Source organism: Corvus hawaiiensis, chromosome Z, assembly GCF_020740725.1.
Source record: "Corvus hawaiiensis isolate bCorHaw1 chromosome Z, bCorHaw1.pri.cur, whole genome shotgun sequence".
NCBI classification, from domain to species: Eukaryota; Metazoa; Chordata; class Aves; order Passeriformes; family Corvidae; genus Corvus; species Corvus hawaiiensis.
This window is the reverse complement of record NC_063255.1, coordinates 70201414-70220529: the sequence shown is the minus strand read 5'-3', so window position 1 is coordinate 70220529 and position 19116 is coordinate 70201414. Positions and strand designations below refer to the sequence as shown.

The window sequence follows — 19116 nt, the reverse complement described above, 5'->3', positions numbered from 1 at the left end:
GAGGGGAGGCGGCTGCCGGGCAGGGACAGCGGCAGGGGCTGGGGAGGAGGTGGCCGGGGGTTCCCCGGAGCTCCGCGGCAGGGATGAGGAGCAGGGGAGCCGGGGCAGGGAGCCGGTGAGGAGGGAGCGGGGCTGCCCCGTATGCGCGGCTGCCCGCCGCCCCTCACCGCCCCGGGGTCGGGGCGCAGCTCGGCGGCCCGGCGGAGGCGTCGGAGGAGCCGCGGCGGCGCTGGCGGGGGCAGAGGAAGGCTGACAGGTGAGTGCCGGGACCGGGATGAGCCCTCGGGGCGCTGCCCCCGCCCGGTCCAGTGCGTGTCACTCAAAGCCCGTGCAGCCGCTTTGTTTTCCTTTTTTATTATTATTTATTTTGCGGTAGCGCAACGTAATTTGACGCCACTTAGTGGTTTGGCTCTTCAAAATAAGTCTGAAAGCATTCAGGTACTCTATAGCTAGAATACCACTGGAATACGAAAGCTGTGTCTTAGGAAGCGCTGAGCCGCTGTCTCCTGTGAAAATATATTTGAAGGCCTTGACCTACAAAAACTTAGTTAAAAAGCTCCACTATTAAACGAGTCATTTATCTCGAAACTCTGTGTTAGGAGGCTTTGTTTCTTCTGTTACATGCCCTCTGACCTGTGGTGATGAGGGGTGGGTGTGTACAGGTGTCTGTGACCACAGCCTCAGTAATTTTAGCTTTTGCGGCTGTTCACAGCTTCGGAATTGACTGGATATAAAGCAAAGTAGTTCAGATTTATGTAAACATCTGACTTCATTGAGTAAGTGCAGGGAAATGAAGATGCAGGTGTACTAAACTATCTGACTTGTTTGCTGCTGCCTCGTGTGTCCCCCCCAGCTATAAACAATATAATGGTGCTGACCTGTACAGCTGTGAAGACAAGCCTTTTGGTAAGGCTGTCACAGAAACTTCTGACTTTCTGAAAAAAATAAAATGTGGTTCTGCAGAATCTGTTTTCATGTACGTGGTTCTACCAGATAGTGGTTGAACAAGAGGAAATAGTTCTATGTACAGGTGGAGAAGTGCAGGTGTGAAAACTTTGCTTCAGGAGTACTAGCAATTTGGTAAATTAAGTTTACATCAAGAGTTAAGTGAGATTAGGTCATTACTTGAAATGCAGAGAAACTGAACTTTTTCCTCTCCAGGTGCTGTAATATTACATTTTTATGCTGGCTTTGAAAAAAAATTTATGCCAGATGTGTTCATCCAATCCTAAGCACGCAAGAAATATTAAAGTGAACATCATGAGACCATTGTTATGCTTCAGCTTCTTTGATATGTTTTTTTCCTTTAGTTACAGTAAAGACTATTTATAGCATAGTTCTTTCTGTTGACAAAGGCCTTGCAAGTACTTGCTCTCCTCAGATGCCTTAGGGGTCAAAAAAATACAATATTTAGTGAAAAGTGTACATATACTTGGTTTCATAAAGGAGAAAAAAATTGTGGACATCCATATGGTGATATAGGTATTGAATTATTTTTTATTGCTAAGAAATACAATAGGAAACTCTGTTGAGCATAAAACATGTATTACAGCCTGCCTTGTTTTTGCATATTCCCCATGCAATGAAACCCATGCTCAGGTATGTCAAGTGTTGGTACCCAGGCATCTGTTGCACAAAATACTCCCCACGTGACTGACATCACAAATACAGTTTCTTTAGAACATACAACAAATACCATCAACAGTGTGCTGTGCCACTGTGTCCAGTGAGTTTCTGATGCTGTTCTGATTTGTATTAATGCTAAACTAGTAGCTGTTGGCCCTAACAAACACCAGTGTTGTGTATTTACAGTACCCTTGTGTATGCTTTGTACACAAATAGGAATATTTTATATTTATGTATTTATTTTTCATAAATACTTTTAGGTTATTTCTAGAATCTTTTCTATTTAGATAGGAAGTAAGAGTAAGGCAGTTATAGCTCTCTGTCACTGTATTTAAAACTAAAAAGCTTAGTTAACTGTAAATCTTCCTTAATCCTGTCATAATTAAAAAAAAGAAAATTTTTATTTTGTTCATTTTATCTTGGCTAAACTCTGAAAATTCCTTCTTTCTGCATAAGCAGAATAGGTTGAATTGGTTTTTAATAGTTAACTTTTCTAGTGTGTTTCAAGCAGCTCAGTAACAATAAACAGAATTATTCACCCAGGTGTTGGATATATGCTTCTGGAAATATTAGCAAGCTATTCTGAAGTATCATGTGTGCATAAAATGCCATGGAGGAAAGCCTGAATGAGCAGGGCCTGTTTAGTCTGAAGAAGAAAAGCCTCAGAATTTTATCAGTGTCTGCAAGTATTTGAAGGGAGGTTGTCAAGAGAATGGAGCCAGACTCTTCTCCGTTGTGCTGACTAATAGGAAAAGAGCAATGGGCAGAAGGTGATTCACAGGAGGTTCCACCAGAATATGAGGAAGATCTTCTTTACTGTGCAGATGTTCACACACTGGGAGAGATTTCCCAGAGAGGCTATGGAGTCTCCCCCACTGGAGATATTCCAGAACCTAGACACAATCCTGAGCAATGTTCTCTGAGATGACCCTGCTTGAGTAGAGGTGGGACCAGATGAGCTACTGTGTCCCTTCTACCTTTACACATCCTGTGAGTGGGAAGTGAAAGCACAGCACTGATTTAGGATGGCGTGCATCTTGTTTCTACTTCTACAACTTCTTAGAAATTGTTTCGTAGCATTGTACAGTAGAAATCTGTTAATTCTGTGATCTTCTCTCACACTTACCTGAAACTCAGTGTAAAAATCCTTTGGGTTTTTTATTGTGCCTCATTGTTCTGTGAGTTGTCTCAGTACAATTTCGACATTAGATAGCAATATGTGGTCATTTTATATCGCATTACTACGTTTTCACAGTGTGGTTTTCTAGCTTATAGGATATTGATGGAATAAGCAATCATTTAATGGGCTGAAATTATGTACGTAATAAGCTTGGTTAATAAAATACAGACTTTTGAATATTTTGCATTTTAATGGAACTATCAATATTATGAACGTTCAAACAAAAAAGTGTAGTAGGATTATTTTATCATCACTGAAGTGTATTTGGAAATTTCCATTCTAAGTTTAAAAATGCATGTATTAAACACACTGAATGAATGTATGTGAACTCAGCTGGGAAATAGTTGTAACTGATTTTTAAATGAATCTTCTAATTGTTTGCTGTTCAAGCTCATATTGTTTTCATCATCCATTTTTTACCAGTATTGGCGAAGCAAAACCACTTTTACTTCATAATCATACCTTTGACACCCTTCATACCCAACTTAAAATATTTCAATACCTCACACTTGGGATTTGGTCCTAACCAACTTGAATTATGACTGCAAGTATAACTTTGGTTAAAATAGTGTTAAAAATAACTGTGATGGTTATTTTATAACCATCACAGTAATAGTGTGCTGTTGTAGAATGTGAGTTGTTGCATGATTGCCATTCAGTTTTAGTTGAAAGGTAGCATTGAGTTACATCAGTTGTAGCTGGGTGATAAAGCTACTGGGCAGTGAGCATTTGCTCAATATTGTACCTCAATTTAACCGGGATGTGTCAGTGAAGGAGAGGGGAGAGGTAGGTGGTTGAAAGAAAGGCTGAAGAACAAGAAAGCTTGTTTGGATTTGGTATCTCCATGTGCTACTGTAACAGTACCTCTGATATTGCTTGCTGGTGATGGTCACTAAGATAGTATATGCTAATTTGAACCGACTGCCAAAGATTAATTGGGTTCATTTGTGTCTTAAAGTAGTAGTTCTTTATTAAATATTAGTCCTCGCTAGTGGAAATAAGAAATTTTGAAAACATTAATGCTTTTTGAGATCAGAGGGAATTCATTTTGCCATTACTTCCACATGGATTTTCAGAAGATAAGACATAAAATTCAGTAGACAAGAATATCTTCTGAATAAGTAAATACAGTTGTGTTAGACGACAAGCAGTTTGATTTCTCTATGGAAATGTTAAACTAAAACATTGAAGTTTAAGTATCAATAGCATTTTGATACAGCTTTCGTAAGTGTAGTGTTACTCTTCAGGGGTGCATTTTAACCCCACGCTGATAGAATATTAATCTGTAATGGAAGAAGAGACCTATTCATGTAGACTTTATTTTCAAAATAAAAAGAATTTAGGCTGTGTGAAATAGTATAATGATGCCTCTCTTAATTCAGGGATTTTTTTTTTTCTAAGATATGAACTTTATATTCTTACCCTATAATAGAATTCTGGTAACATAGTCAAACATTACTTAAGACTTAGCTTTTCACATATAGGTTAAATTCTTGAAGTGAAAGTTGCTTATTTTTCTGGAAATCAGATATCAATAAAAAGCTCTTATTTGTGCTGTTAATGGTATGATTGTTGGCTGCTTTAAATAGATTCTGAAAGGTGCTGAGTTTCACAAAGCTGAGTTTGGCTGTTAGTAGACTGGCCTTTTTTTGTAGTAACTGGCATGTGGAGGGAACTGGAAGGAAACTAGGACTTCTCATTGTTGTGTGACAAGGGTGCAAAGAAATCATGAAAGCATAAATTGTGTGAGTTGGCTCTCCCTTTATTAATGGAAAAAGTTTCTCAGGATCACATGAGCTTTTTCTCTTTTCCAAAGCCTCTGCTATGGAGAGTCCACATTGATGCTGCTCTTCTATTTAAAGAACCTCAGCCAAGAATGTCTTTAGAATTAAGCAATATTTTTTCTTATAGAACAGTGTTATAAATTACGATTTAACACATTTTTAACAGAAATTTAGTTGTATTAGTCAAATATGTCTATTTTGTCTCACTGTTCTCTCACTTCAAGTAAAGTAAGTCATAAAACTCGATATAATACTGGATTGTACTTTGCTATTTCTTGGAGTAAGATTTAAATTTATTTGCTTACTGTAAGTTGAAATCAATGAGAAGTTGATCAATGAGAAACACTTCCCTCGAGCTCCCACTGGCTTGTTCCGTTTCAGACTGTACTGGAGTTTGTGGGCTGTGGGCTCTGTGTAGGTAGTGAGGTGACTTCTGATTCAGGTCTGCCAACCTGACCAGGGCAGGCCAGGGAGCAGATTGTGCTGAATGCCCCATCCTGGGGCACGTGCAGGATTATCAGGGGAATCAGGCCTAGCCAGTGAGGATTTATGAAAGTCAGGTCCAGTTTGACCAGCCTGGTCTTCTGTGACAATGTGACCTGCTTGGTGGATGAGGGAAATGCTGTGGATATTATCTGCCTGGACTCTAGTAAAGCCTTTGGCACTGTCTCCCACAGCATTCTCCTGGAGAAACTCGCTGCTTGTGGCATGGACAGGTCCAGTGTCACTGGGTGAAAAACTGTCTGGGCATCTGGATCCAGGGAGTGGTGCTGAATGAGTGGAGGGGTTAGATCCAGCTGGTGGCTGGGTACCAGAGTGGTGTTCCAGGGTCCAGTGTTGGGGCCAGTCCTGTTTAATGGAGTGTTCCCTCAGTCAGTCTGCAGACAACACTAAGTTGGGCAGGAGTGTTGACCTGCCAGAGAGCAGGAAAGATCTGCAGAGGGATCAGAACAGAGAGGATCAGTGGGTGAGGTGAGATTAGGTTGAATAACAAGGAAAATTTCTTCACCGAAAGGGTCATCCAGCATTGGAACAGGCTGCCAAGGGAAGTAATGGAATATCACAAAGTGGTAAAAAAAATTATAATTTCTAAGTTCCTGGAGGTACTTAAAAGATGTGTAGTTGTGGCACTTATGGACATTATTTAGTGGTGGCTTGGCAGTGTTATTGGTGTTGATGATCTTCAAGGTCTTTTCCAATCTAAATGATTCTTTGATTCTAAAAAAATTATTTGAATGCCTGGGTAAGCATGTCAGGATAGAACTTACAGCTGTCGCTGTATATGCTGAAGTGGATTCCTGCTCCTTATTTTGGTTTGTCTTGTAATGGATGAATTGTTTGGTTTTGGGTTTTGTGTTTTTGTATTATTTTGTAACTGGTTTTGGGAATATGGAAAAGTAAGACTGTGAATAAAAATATAATATAGACTGGTTATATAAATAAGAAATGAGGTTCAAACATAGAGGTGAAAATAAAAAGTACTGTAACATTAAATGTATTCCTGTAACCTCAGTGGAAATTACCCATCAGTGTCTTTGCAAGACTTTTTTCTGTGCAAAAGTTGTGTGACTATCTTTGGTCACAGATGCAATCTGCTCCCTGGCCTCCCTGTTCAGATATAGACGGAATGGATCTGTATCCCATGTTGCTGCTTGTGTTATGCTTGGAGAAACAGAATACACTTCAAAGAGATAGGAGCAAAGTGTTACTACATCAGAATTACTATAAGGAATTTGTCAAATCTGCTCGTTGTATGTCATGTGGCTTTGTGTTGGAATAATTTCATGGAAATTCCAGTGTGTTATTAAAAACAAAGAAACATGGCATGTAGTGTGCAGAGATTTTTGTTGTGACAAGTGTTTCTTGCTTTTGGGTTTTATAATTAATAGTTTTTTATAAGTAGTTTTGTAATAATTTGTGTCCTTCTCCATTGGGATAGAGTTGTAGATTCTTTTCTGCTCTACAATTCATTAGACAAGACATTGTAAAGATGGTTTTCCTGCTTGCTATGGGTAGCTGTTTCTCAGTGTGCATAGAAAGTTCTTGCTTGAAACTGATCTTTGTTCTCAGAAATTATTCATTTGCCAGGAGAGTTTGATGAAAGTAATGCTGCTTTTCATGCCTCTCCTTGGTTTCTCTTAATTACAACACACAACTACAAAAAAGTGTGTGCTGCAGAGAGAGGTAAAATTGAGGTGAGTTTATAACTGGACCTGTATTTCAGTGGTTTTGTTTGCAAGGAGGAGAAGGGGAAGGTTTTGTTATTGCTTGCAGCACAGTCCTGAAGATCAAGCTTACACAGTCTCTTAAAAAGCAGTAGTATATGCTATTACAAAAGGACTGCCTGTCAGAATGGCTTTTTTCACAGGTATGTAGGCTCTTTGTTATGCATGAGGATAATATTTTTTTTCAGAGACAGTATTACTATTTTTTAAAGTACAAACTATTTATATGCTGAACATATGTTTTGGAAAGTCCTGCTACGTAGTTAACATTAATGAACTTTTCTTTGGCTATGTTTGGGAGCATATGTTGGATGGAATAGGAAAGAAATCTACCATGTTGATACCTACTTAGGGGCACTGGAATTTAGTAGCTTTGAGAATACACTCCTTCAGCTTGTAATTTTTTTAGAAATGTTTTTTGTTTCAGACACAACACTGAAATAAACTCCAACCAGTTTGCTAGGCTAGGAAGTTGATGTTACTCAGTTTGCTGAATGCATGGGGTACCTCCACCCAATATCCACACCCACTGTCAGAACTTTTCACTATGCATTGTGGCAAACAAAGAAATTAATGTTCATTGTCTATAAATTGGATAATTATCTTCATTAATTAGTATTCCATCTTCTATTGGTTATTGATTTCTTGCTTCTCATCCTAATTACTCCACATTTTCACTCCTTTTATTATCTTTATCCTAGATAGAGAGGGTTTCAATACAATTACTGAATTGTCTTTGTTACTTTCGTGTTTCAGGGTTCTTCAAAATGTCCTTGTGGTCCATAAATTCTGCATTCCTTGTGTCCAGTTTCAGCAATAGATCTCTCTCCCAGGCTTTGTTAACCTGCTCTTAGGTCTGAGATCACTGGAGCATATCAAAGTTGATTGGAGTTGGTTTAACAAAGTTTCAGTAATTTTCCCAAACTGTGTTCCCACAATAGCAGGCTGTGACAAACCTTGCTAAGTGCTGGCTACATTGACAGATGACAGAGCAGAAATATACACTGATTGTGATTAATTAAAACAATAAATTAGAAAAGTTAATTAGAAGAATTATTTAGAAAAGTTATTGGGAAAGTTATATCATTAACTAAGCACTATATGGTACAAAACTAAGCATTAGTCATGGATAGGGATCAAATGCTATTGTTTTAAGGTTAAGAGAATTTTCCAACATTTCCCCCCATTGCTACATAGACTCTTTTAAAAAAAAAACAACAACTTTGTTTGGAAACAGACATGGTAACAGGTCTGTTCTGTAATTCCCTAGCTACAGGAAGAGTGTTTTGTGAGGCTTTGGTATAAGAATTTGAGCAGATATATTCATGTTCTACAAGAAGCAGTCATGCTACTTGTTATCCTCATAGATGGTCAAGGTTTCTTCTACTAGTGTAATGTAGCAACAGCTTTTATTTTCATTTTACTTTTAATGGAAACATTGAAACATTCCATTATCATTGATAATTGAAACATTTAAAATGCCTCTTTATTAAAAAAACAGTGGAGTAAAAGTTGCCTAATTTCTTTCATCTAGTTTAGTAATGCAATCCATTCCTTGCCTGCTTGAACCATCTGTAAAGAGGTTGTTGGATAGTGCAACATTTTTTGACCGCAGCAGTGTTGACTGTCATTTCAGTCATCAACAGTTACCTCCATTGCTTTTTTAAGTCTGACATCCTTTGGAACAGGCTAAGCAAGTTTCAAACTGTGAAACAAGACATTTCTTTTGGAAATGGAGTGAAGTAATTTGATCAAACAAGCTCTTAATTTTATTAAGTTGTGTATTGTAAGTACAATGTCTGAATAAAAATCCTGAGTTCCTCAGCTGCTCCTCTTGTACACAGGTCATAGTTGTGCTGTCTTTGTAGTTCTAAATTCAGATGCAAGTCTTGCAAAGAACTTCCACTTTGTCTCAAGTTGCTGACATCTTAGTGTCATACTGCTACTGTCCATCTTGGTTAGTGCTGCTCAGATTTCATATGTCTTTTCCATGGTTACTTGTTTCCAAAACACTGTGCTAATATTTGATGTGTTTTGAAAGTACATTTCAAATTATTTTTTGTGTCGCTAAGTCTTTTGGTATCATATTGATCTTGATGGTTGGTCATGTTGGTCTTAACTATTGAAAAAACTTAAGCTTGTTTGTAGGACCAGAAATTTGGCATGCCTTCATTTCTTAGCTTTTTCATGCAATTAAATGGTGAGTTCTAGTGCCCAATGCATTGAAACATTGTCAGAAGGCCATGTATTTATTGTCTTTTAAGGGTCCAAGTGGGTGACCTTTGCACTACTCTTGCCTATTTAGTAAAAAATACTTTTCCCGTAGCTGATGTAGTTCCTGGTTTGAAATTTTAGTATTCTGTAGCAACTTGCTTATTTCAGTGAAAATGCCAGCCATCTAACCATTTTGCTGTTCAGTAAAAGCTTCAAGTACATAAGTAGACACTTAATTTTCATGACAAAGGGAAATCAGCTTTCATTCCAAAAGAAAAGTTTGTACTTTCAGGCCTGCACCAATGCCCTTCCAGTGCCCCTAATGCTTGCCTGAAGGAAAGAGTGTCTCTTACCCTCAAGTTTAGGAATTCTTTGAGTGAAAAATTCCCATTTATGATGTGCAAAGCATAGGTTGTAAAGGGCTAAGTAGCTATGCTTCTTCTACTATAGTAGAAGGGATGCAAGACCAAAGTCATCTTGAACTCCTCAATACTTTCTTTTTTTGGTGGGTTTTGGGTTTTTTGGTTGTGTCTTTTAAAATTCAGCTGTGTTGTGGGGGGAGAGATACAGGTATTTCAGTTAGACATTCTTCAAAGAAAAAGCTGTATACACCTTGAATAATGGGATTTCTGGAGTTAAATGCCTGCCTCCTCTCACTGAGATTGTTTGCAATGTCTGTATTTTCTGCTCAGAAGGATCTACATTTAAGATCTCTGCTCTTTCTAATCTGTTTCCCACAGAATTTGCAGTCCAAGGGCTCAAGTAAAGTCTCCTTGATTATTCTGTATTAGTCACAAAAGACTTGGAAGTGGAATGAAGTTTGGGTAAAATTGATGGCTGTTGGCAGGTGCTGTACAACAAAAATCATTGCTGTATAGCACCTGCTATAAGTTAGGATCTAGACTAATTTAAAAAAAAAGCTGAAATTATGTTACAATTTACTTGCTTCTGGCATTAAAAGCCTATTTGTCAGCACATGTAGACTAAAAGCTTCAGTGCCAGTAACCCTGATGCTACAATTGTCACGTGTCATTGCTGAGAAGATGGTGTCAGCAGGCAGTGCTGAGATACATGAGATTCCAAGGTTAGCAGAATCCAATATATGACCAAGTATCCTTCCTCACAGTTGCTTTTTTAACATAGAGCTAAATTGATTTTTTTTTAATAAGACAGTTATTACTGTATTTAGTTATAGACTAAAATATTTGTTTACAGACTTTATAAATACCAGGATTAAAGACAACTGAATACTTCTCAATTTCCTTACATACATGTTTCTTTAATTGTTCTTGGTACCAGTCTTCCTTCTCCCCTGTATTTCAGGGGAATTACTCTATTAAGATTTTGTTCCATGGTATTCAAATTGTTCACCTACAAGCATTTCATTGTATAGGACTCTAATTTTAGTCCAGTCTAGTGGAGTAGTGACTCTGTTTCCACAAAAGCAAGGAATGCATGCAAATGATTTCTAGCATTTGCTCTAGCATTTTTCTATATTGTGTTTTGTTATTTCAGTGAAAACTACAGGTCTAAATTAGAAATATGAGATGAAAAACGGCAGTTGCTATTGTAACTTTTCTTTGGTTCCAAATATAGCATATTTGTTCATATGTATCATTATATATGTTAATGACTTTTTAAAAATCTGGTGTACTGAACATGTCTTGGGGGAGAAATGACAACATAGAATAATAATACTTAATTCACATGTATAAGTGTCTAAATATTGTTCAGAATGAGTTCTAGAAAGTTTTAAGAGCAGGGCATAGCTTGGAATCAATGGAATAGTTTTAATTAGGTCAATCTTTTTGCTTTTTTTCCCCTTTTTTTCACTTGAATGTCTCTGACATGTCATGCAGGGTACCAGGAAGCACAAAGCATGCCTGAGTACTATTTCATACATGGTTATTATATTTTTGTCCTAGAATATCTTTGTTAATTTAACATGTATACACTGTAAATCTATATCCTTGCATTTGGTTGGATTCATTCCACTGTTGTGTTAATCCATGCCAGTTCAAGCAAGTAGCCAGAATATTATGGGGCTTCTTTTTAGTTAATATAAGACTAATGGGATGTTTGAATTGGCATGGTATTAGGTCCCTGACAAAAGGTTTAGACGCCAGTCCAAGTGATGGCTTGCTAATTAAATGTCTAAATGTCATTAAGACCTTGAGAACTAGTCTTGATTCATAAAGCTTTTCCCAAAAAAATGTTTCAAGTGCTGGAAGCTGAAAAGAATTAATTGAATGGAGAAAGAGAGCTTGTCTTCCTCTAAAACCAGTGGATTTGTGTATTGCTTTGTTTCCATGAAAGAGTAGTTGTCTGTACATGACTGTCTTTATACTGTTCCAAATCACTCTCTCAATTTTACTTGTGAGCAAGATGTCCAGGTCTTTTTTTTTCACAAGTGAAATAGTGCCCAGAATGATGTAAAGCTACTGAAGAGTCCCTGTGACAGTCTGGTATGCGTGCAGCAAGGAAGATTTGCTGTTGAAACTAGTTGTAATGACAAAGCCTGGTTGTAATTCACTGGTTTTTGATTTTGAAGTCTCAGGTGGTTTAGAATGTTTTAACTTGTTCAGGAAAATGCTGGAAAGATGTGTCTACCTTCAAGGTGCAGGTGCTGGCTGTTTTACTTTTGCTCTCTGCCAGTATATTAACTCTTGTCTTAAAAGTCAACTGCTCCGAATATAGGGAGCTTTGGAATGTACTTATATGTTACTTCCTTAGCCAGTGTCTACTGTTTTAAAATTTTCTGACTAGTGACATACAAGAGATGGAGTTCTTTAAAATGCCAAGTTTGTGTGGGCAGTTTGCCACCTGGTTCACTGTTTGAAGAGGAATTGTCTATTTTATTCAGTCTGTGTTCCTTTAAGTTTACTGTACCATTTCTGAACATGGATGGGTAGTGCTTTTCATCATTCTTGTCTCTGTTCTGCATTTTCTAAGTTCTAAATATAATTATATTGGCTTCTCTTCTCTAGAAGTTCCATAAGCTTCAGAATTGCTTTATGTTGTGGAAACCTCAAATCCTTTAAAAGACATGACTTTTGTGCTAAAGCAATTCTGCTGCTCATGGCCTGCAGTGCAGAACACTACCAGGCACTTGGACTGGGCAATAAGGCTGTCATGAGCCTCACTACCAGCACTTGCCAGCATTTGCTCTTTGGGAAAGGAAGGGAAAAAAATAGTAAATATGAGAAAAGCAGGAAAAGTATCAGCCAGGTGTAGATTAGACTACCCCTGCTCTTGTAGATCACTTAGTGAAGTCATGCTGTGACTCCAGACTTTCCTGGAAGTGCTTGGACATGGTGGAGTGGCCGTGTCCTGTCACACTGTGCCACCCTTCTGCATGGTGGGTGCACATCTGGGCGCACAGGGGCACTTCTGGTCAAGTCACTCATCCGGACGACTTTAGTCACACGCGTGTGATAACATGATGAGTAAGTGCCGCAACGTGAGTGTTGCACGAAATTCCCAAGTGTCTGGTCACAAGATGGACCAAAAAAACATCAAGTAAAGCAAAAAAAATAAAGAAGTGAGACTGGAGAACAGCTCATTCATAGTCTTGAATAAGAAAATTTCAATTACTGCCTAGTGTGCTTCTGGAGAAGGACTTTGGTTTTCTGTTCAAGTGACAGAAGGGATTTTGTCAATGGCATGGGATCTCTCCTATTGTTTCTTCCTTGTTAGAACAAGTATTACCTACTGTGAACATTTCTGCCTTTCTTTTGCCACCTGGGGTAATTAGCTTGCAAAATTAACTCCTTCAGTGTTGTGGGAAATACTTAAAATTCTTGAGCTCTCAGCTTACCTTAATTTTCAGGCATTAAGTTTCCCTGCAAGACTACTCTATTTGGAATTTTTGTTCATGTAGAAGGAATGTATTGTGTTTGTTTGCCAGAGTTTACTTGGGATTGCTCAGTTTACTTGGGTTTGCCAGGCAAACTTTAAACTTGAATAGTTTGAGTTTTAACATTAAAACATTAAAAATTACTTCTAGCAAGGGATTCAGTACTTGATTAGAAATATATACATTTATAAAAGAGTAATGGATAAATGAAATGCAAATCCATGCTGAGAAGGAATATTTGTGTTAAATATGACTAAGGGCTAGTGTTCTATCTGACTTGCACTGGAAGCTTTTGAAAATACAATCTTTTCATTTAAGGCTGAAGTATTAGGGTTACATGTTAGGAGAAGAAATATTCTTCTAGTACGCTTAGTGATGGAGAGCTTTTATAAGTATTGCTGTGATTAATTAGAATTTTCCCTTCCCGTGTCTGTATGGATTGGAATCTAAGATGCAAAGTACACCAGTCATCCTAGCTTTTTTAATTGTTACATCTTAACCTGAGTGTTTCTATAGAGCTGCAACATTATATACTTCAGTCATGCAAGTCTATCATGGTTCATTTAGTTCACATTTAGTGCATGCAATTTAGGTATTTTGGTTGAGAAGCTGGTGACCTTGGATTAAAGCGGGGAGGAGAAGCTGGCACTGAAATATGTATTCTACCTAGATCAAGGAATTCCTGCCTTCTCAGTTTTTGACAGACTTAAATGTGTTTTTTTTCTGCTCTATTACTCCATTGATGCTTTATTTGTTCTGGGCTTGGATATCAGTCCTTTTCTTCAGCTGCTTTTTCCCAGTACTTTACTGAAGTGACTTGGGTAGTGGTAAATTTTCAGTAGTAGCTGTCTCAGATGCTGGTTTTGTTACTTTGAAGATGCATGGTGATTTCCAAGATGATGAATGGCCCAAAGAAAGGCCAATTTTGTGTGACTCCTAAAAATATGGATCATAGGGCACTGTTGCTAAATTTGTAGACCTTGGCGCTGGAAGCAACTTGTCTAGAAATATAATGGATATTTCAAATTTGTATTCCTTTTCTACTCTGCAGGTAGATCAATTAAAAAAAGTATTCATGCTGCTTGAATACTGGGCAGAGAAGCTTATGCTTGAATTTTTATCACCTGTTGGCTATTCAGTAAGCTGGACCTTCTTTATTAGGCGAATATATCATATAATAGATTTCTGAGGCTTTTATAAAAACAATTCCCTCTTCAATGAAAGAAAAAAAGGTTTTTCCACCTCACTAGTGTTACTGAAATTAAGATTTAAAGATGTTATTCATTCAAAACCACAGAAGAAAAATGTAACTCCTAGCACTCACATCAGCAACATATATTTTGAATTGAGGCTGTATATTTTTAACTTCCAATAAACTGACTAAACTGTGTGCCAGAAGAGGAGGGAAAAAAATCAATATGCCACTATCGCCTAGAACCTTGTGTAACAGCAATTCCCTAGGGGACTGAGACCCAAATCATCCAATGACATATTTTTATGGTGAATAAATAAGCTGAAGATAGTAAGAACGCTTCCAAAACAAAAGCTAACTGAAAAATATGACATGACTCATTATTCATAGTGATTAATATGGCAGTGAGCTGAAAAACTGTGTGTTGGCCAGGTGTCTTGGAGGGTTGTGCTACCTGAGAGCACAAGTCCATTCTTGTCCTCATCTTGGTTTTCAGCTGAGATATAGTTAATTTTCTTCCTTCTGCAGGAGTGTTGCCTCCCACATCAGCTCATCTCTGCATACACAGAAATCAATTAATCAGTTAATGGTGAAGTTCTATACTGGTCCTGAGAAATGAGCTGGAGGATTTTCTTTCTTAACCTTGCCAAGCAATCAGCTCAGTCTTGATGGTGTGAGACTTGATTATAATTGTTGCAAAACCAGTATGCACACTGCAAGGAATTAAATTCTTGCAGCATTAACTGAATTGTAAGCTTTCATGTAGTTCAGTCCTGGACCCCAGCACTATTCAGTGTGACCCTTACATTAGAGGCTGTAGAACGGCAAAAGTTGGTAATTTTTGAAATACTTTGTCTCAACTTGTGGGCTCAATTCCTACTGAACTTCTGTAATTTGATTAACCGCAGCAATGTTAGGAAATTCATTTCCAGTTTGTCCAATCTGTGCTGACGGATCTCTTTAAACGTGTGACACTTAAAAATAATTTCAGTATACAGTGATAAAAAACAGCCTACCTTTTGCTAAACTGACTAAGTTGTACTCCTTAAACCACACAGCATAAATCTTCCTTGACAAGCCATTTTTATTTGTGGTCTTTCTTCAAACTCCTTAGCAATTACTTTTATGTACTGAAATGTGGAATTTTTTATATTTTTGAGGATGATATATGTGTCCTCAGATTCCTTGCCAACACTTTATCTTGTAAATTATAGTTTTTCTAGATTGATTTGATGCAGTTGTCCTGTTGTAGCTAAGAGCCTCTATGGCTTGAGCCTAAATTTTAAATGTTCAAAAAATTGTAATTATGGTGAGAGAACTCACAGCCATGACTTAGCAAGATCCTTGTCTTTCTAGACCTTGTCACAGCCTTTCTTAATGCAGTGTATTTTAAGAAACTTGTCTCTAGCTGGAACTTTTTAAGTCTTAGCAGACTTGGAGAATGGTCATGGTTAACCTACGTTTTCTGGAAAAGGTCATTGCTTACAGGATTCCACAAAAATTAACTTTCTCTCCTTTTCAATACCATTGGCAAAAAACATGTCAATGACCTTTAGCTAAACAGATGACCTTCAGCTAACTGATTTATTACTACTAAAATGTCAGAATGCTTACAAGAAATCAGCTCTTGCATTAAGAACATCTGGTTCAAACCAAACAAAGGGAGGACTGAAAGGAAGATTGTGCAGAAAAAGGTAAATATTCCACTGATAGAGCTTCCATTTGTTAGAGTGGTGTAGAATTCTGGGATGTGCTCCTGGGCACTATAAAGCTTATATAACCATGTAGCATCCATCTCTTTTAGCAGGGACCTCTGTCAACCACAGTGTAACAAGAAACTGAATCTGACCATCCACTTGCACGTGCAGTCATCCATGTGTCATGTGAGTACTGTGATTTCTTATGGGTGATGCTGAGTATGAAGAAGCAGCAAAATAGGGCTTTATCTTGTAACTCAGGACGCTGCAGGTGTTCCAAGTGTGTACTCAGTGCAGATCTGCCATCAGACAGATCCAGAATCTGACACTTCCCAAGAAACATGGGAAAATATACCATTTTTTATCTTTCTTTAAACATATTTTTCTAGTCTATGGCCCAAATGGGGAAAAGAGAAAAAGTACATATTAATGAAAAAAGTCCTCTAGGAATAACTTCTCTTCTGAAAAAAAATCACCAGAGAATCCCTGAGGTATACTAACCAAGGGCTTTTATATTGGAGACGTTCAGCCTTCAACACTGTTAACAGACTACTGAAACAGAATTCCAAATGGGCTAAAAGATGCAATTACATTTTCAAAAGTGCGGATAAGCCTTTATTTGGCTGGAGGTTTGGAGTGAGCAGGTTGGCACATACCAACACAGCTGTCAGTGGGGTAAACTACACTTGAAAGTCAACTCTTTATCTGATCACTGTGAACTCACTTTCTGCACCTTACAGAAAAATGACAAGATTCCTAGCTCACATCTCTAAAATCTGCTTCCAAATTTCTTTAAAGGTCGAGCCCTTTAGTGGATTGAATAAGCACCATCCATGATGCAAGAAGTGAAAATTACAATATGCAGATACAGTAAACTACCTAAGAAGCCTGAAAGAGCTATAGCAGAGGAAATGAAGTGATATAATGCCAGGATAGTGTGATGTTCTTAATTAGAGGATGAGGAAATCGTAGGTAGTGTGACACAAAGTTGTGTCAGGTGGTGCTTATTATATAGTTGAGATAGAAGAGTGGATGGTGAAATTTATTGGATAACAGTTTTCTAAACAAACTACCTTCATTATTGCTTTTACTGCTTTTAGAGAATGTGACTAATATTGCAGATTGGGCCATGGCTCCACACTAGAGCTAACAGATGTGAGGAAGGAAGCAGTATTTTTTCTTGATTTTTTTTTTTTTTTTTTTAAATTTCAAGCAAGAAAGGTTCGTGCAGATGGAAAAACTTAGTGAGAGGGAAGAAAGTATGAGTGGGAGATGCCCCAGAGAGCAGACTACTTCTGGACAAAAGTAAGGAACTGGCAAACAGTAGAGAGCATTAAATAGTAAAGGATTTAAAGAGCAAATGATGTATTTCTGTGCCTCTGACTTAGTTATGAAATAACTAAACAGCATGCATTTCTCTGCTTTTCTCATTTAGCTTATGTTACATGTCTGTGGGGTAGTTAATTGACCCCTGTGAAAGACAGACCTTGTCATTGCTTGTGGAAAAATCTTCTCAAGTTCAGGAACTGGTAGCACAACTTTCTGGAAAGAAAAAAAAAAAGTGGAATTTAGTACATTAGTAAAAATCTGTTCTAAGTACAGAAAATTCCTGTCTGTTTTTGTAGGACTACTGCCTGTGTTCTGGATGATGCATTGTGAACAATGGCAGAGTTCTTCATTGTTTCTTCATTTGCATGAGAAAGGCAGTCCTTTAGGTTCTTGATCCTCAGGAAACCTTTTTCTGATGACCTTTGTAGTGCTCATAGTTGGAAGTTCCCATAGTTGGGGAAATAATATGCAATATTTCTGAGAGACTTTTGATGGAGAAAGTAGGGCTACAGCTCTTAATGGCCAAAACAGTGAGATGATGCCAATGGGAGCAAGTTAGGAGTTTTCTCAAGTGTGTATATACAAACTTTCACTGGTCCTGGTCACATGGTAAGGACAGGCCTCAGAGGAAACCTGGTCTTTGTGTGGTAGTGAGAGATGTGAATGTACCTTGACAGTACTAAAGAAAATAAGAAACAAAGAGCATGTTTAGTTTCATTGGGTTTTTTTCCCATGTAAAGTTGAAAGGCACAAGACAACCTTTGGTTACAGCAGCTGCTAAAATAGGTCGTCAAGTCCCATGTTGAGATGAAATTTTTTTCTATGTAAAACAGATGTGAAATGTCTTCAGTTTATTTTAAGGAAATCTGTGAAGTACGACCTTTCTAAAAAGTGCAGTCTGATACAACTCAATGCCTAAATCTTGCATTAGAAAGTTCTGAAGGCAAGATCTCAGCAGCACTATTTTTTCACATTTGCAAGTAATGCCAACCGTAGTGCCTGGCACCAGAGAGAGAATTTAGCTCATTATCCAACCACTCCCTGTGCCGGGTCTCTGAGGTAGGTAGTTCTGTGCATGTCCAATGACTAATAATGAAATATCAATCACTTTAAATATATTTAATGGTGAAAAGCTCATAGGGAGAAGAGTATTGCTGCAGTAGGTGAGGTTGCAAAGGTTGAGAGAACTGTCCCATTTATGAGCCAGCTATCTAAAACCAGAAAACCTCTTGCATTTCCTCTTATAATAGTCATGATTTTATGAAGCAAATAGATACTTTGGGAAATGTACCTTATGTTTTTAAAAATTTACATCTTAATCTATGCAGAGATTCTAATTAGCACTACTTAGTAGTGGGGTATAACAGTTAATGACAATTATATTTGGTCTCAAAATGGATTTTTATAAATGCAATGGGAAACACTTGGTGCATAGGTTGCATCAAAAATTGCATAAAAAATATTGCCAATTCCATTCCTGAGCCCAAATTCCCATCTGACTGTTTGAGAATGCTGTGCTGAGTAGACTGCAGCAATCTTGTCCAAAATAATAGAAGTAGTTTGAAACTGAACAGGTATCTTTCAATACTAAAATTTTCTGTCTTTTGGATTTGATAGCTTACATGGATTCATGCAGAGATTTGAGTCTTCTAATAGATTTTAAAGGGTAGGTTTATGTAATATCTTGCAGGTATTGCTAAGCCTGTCTTGGTAGTGGTTTCTTTCAAAGAATGAAAAAGCCATCTTGTTCCATCTGCCAGATAGAAAATAACTAGCCAAAAATAAACTTAGTCTAAAGAAGACTTTTTCATGTACAATTCCTTTCTTTTTTCCTGAGAGCCTGACCTTTTTTTTTTTTTCTCTCTCTCAAACAGTGTTTCACTGGTATCAGTTTTATTAGAAAAATCCTGTACTGCAGACAGAAAACAGTTTTGAGGGAAGATATTCACCTGTTTGGCTGTATAGCAATGGTTTAACACCACTGGAAGATGCAATATGGGAAGGGTCAAAGCA

General features: G+C 37.7%; 1 protein-coding gene across 6 annotated transcripts in view; it reads left to right on the top strand.

Annotated features, from left to right (window-relative positions):
* Positions 1-99: 99 nt before the first annotated feature.
* The window catches only part of LOC125320065 (signal recognition particle 19 kDa protein-like), a 107698-nt gene continuing 88681 nt past the window's right edge, over positions 100-19116 (top strand). For 3 of the 6 annotated variants that reach the window (XM_048292036.1, XM_048292035.1, XM_048292029.1), the window contains exon 1: positions 17008-17079. The gene's annotated coding sequence lies outside the window, so the exon portion shown is untranslated. Of the gene's footprint in view, positions 257-15942; positions 15961-17007; positions 17080-19116 lie in introns of those variants that run through there. The other 3 variants (XM_048292032.1, XM_048292033.1, XM_048292034.1) reach the window with 3 other exon arrangements.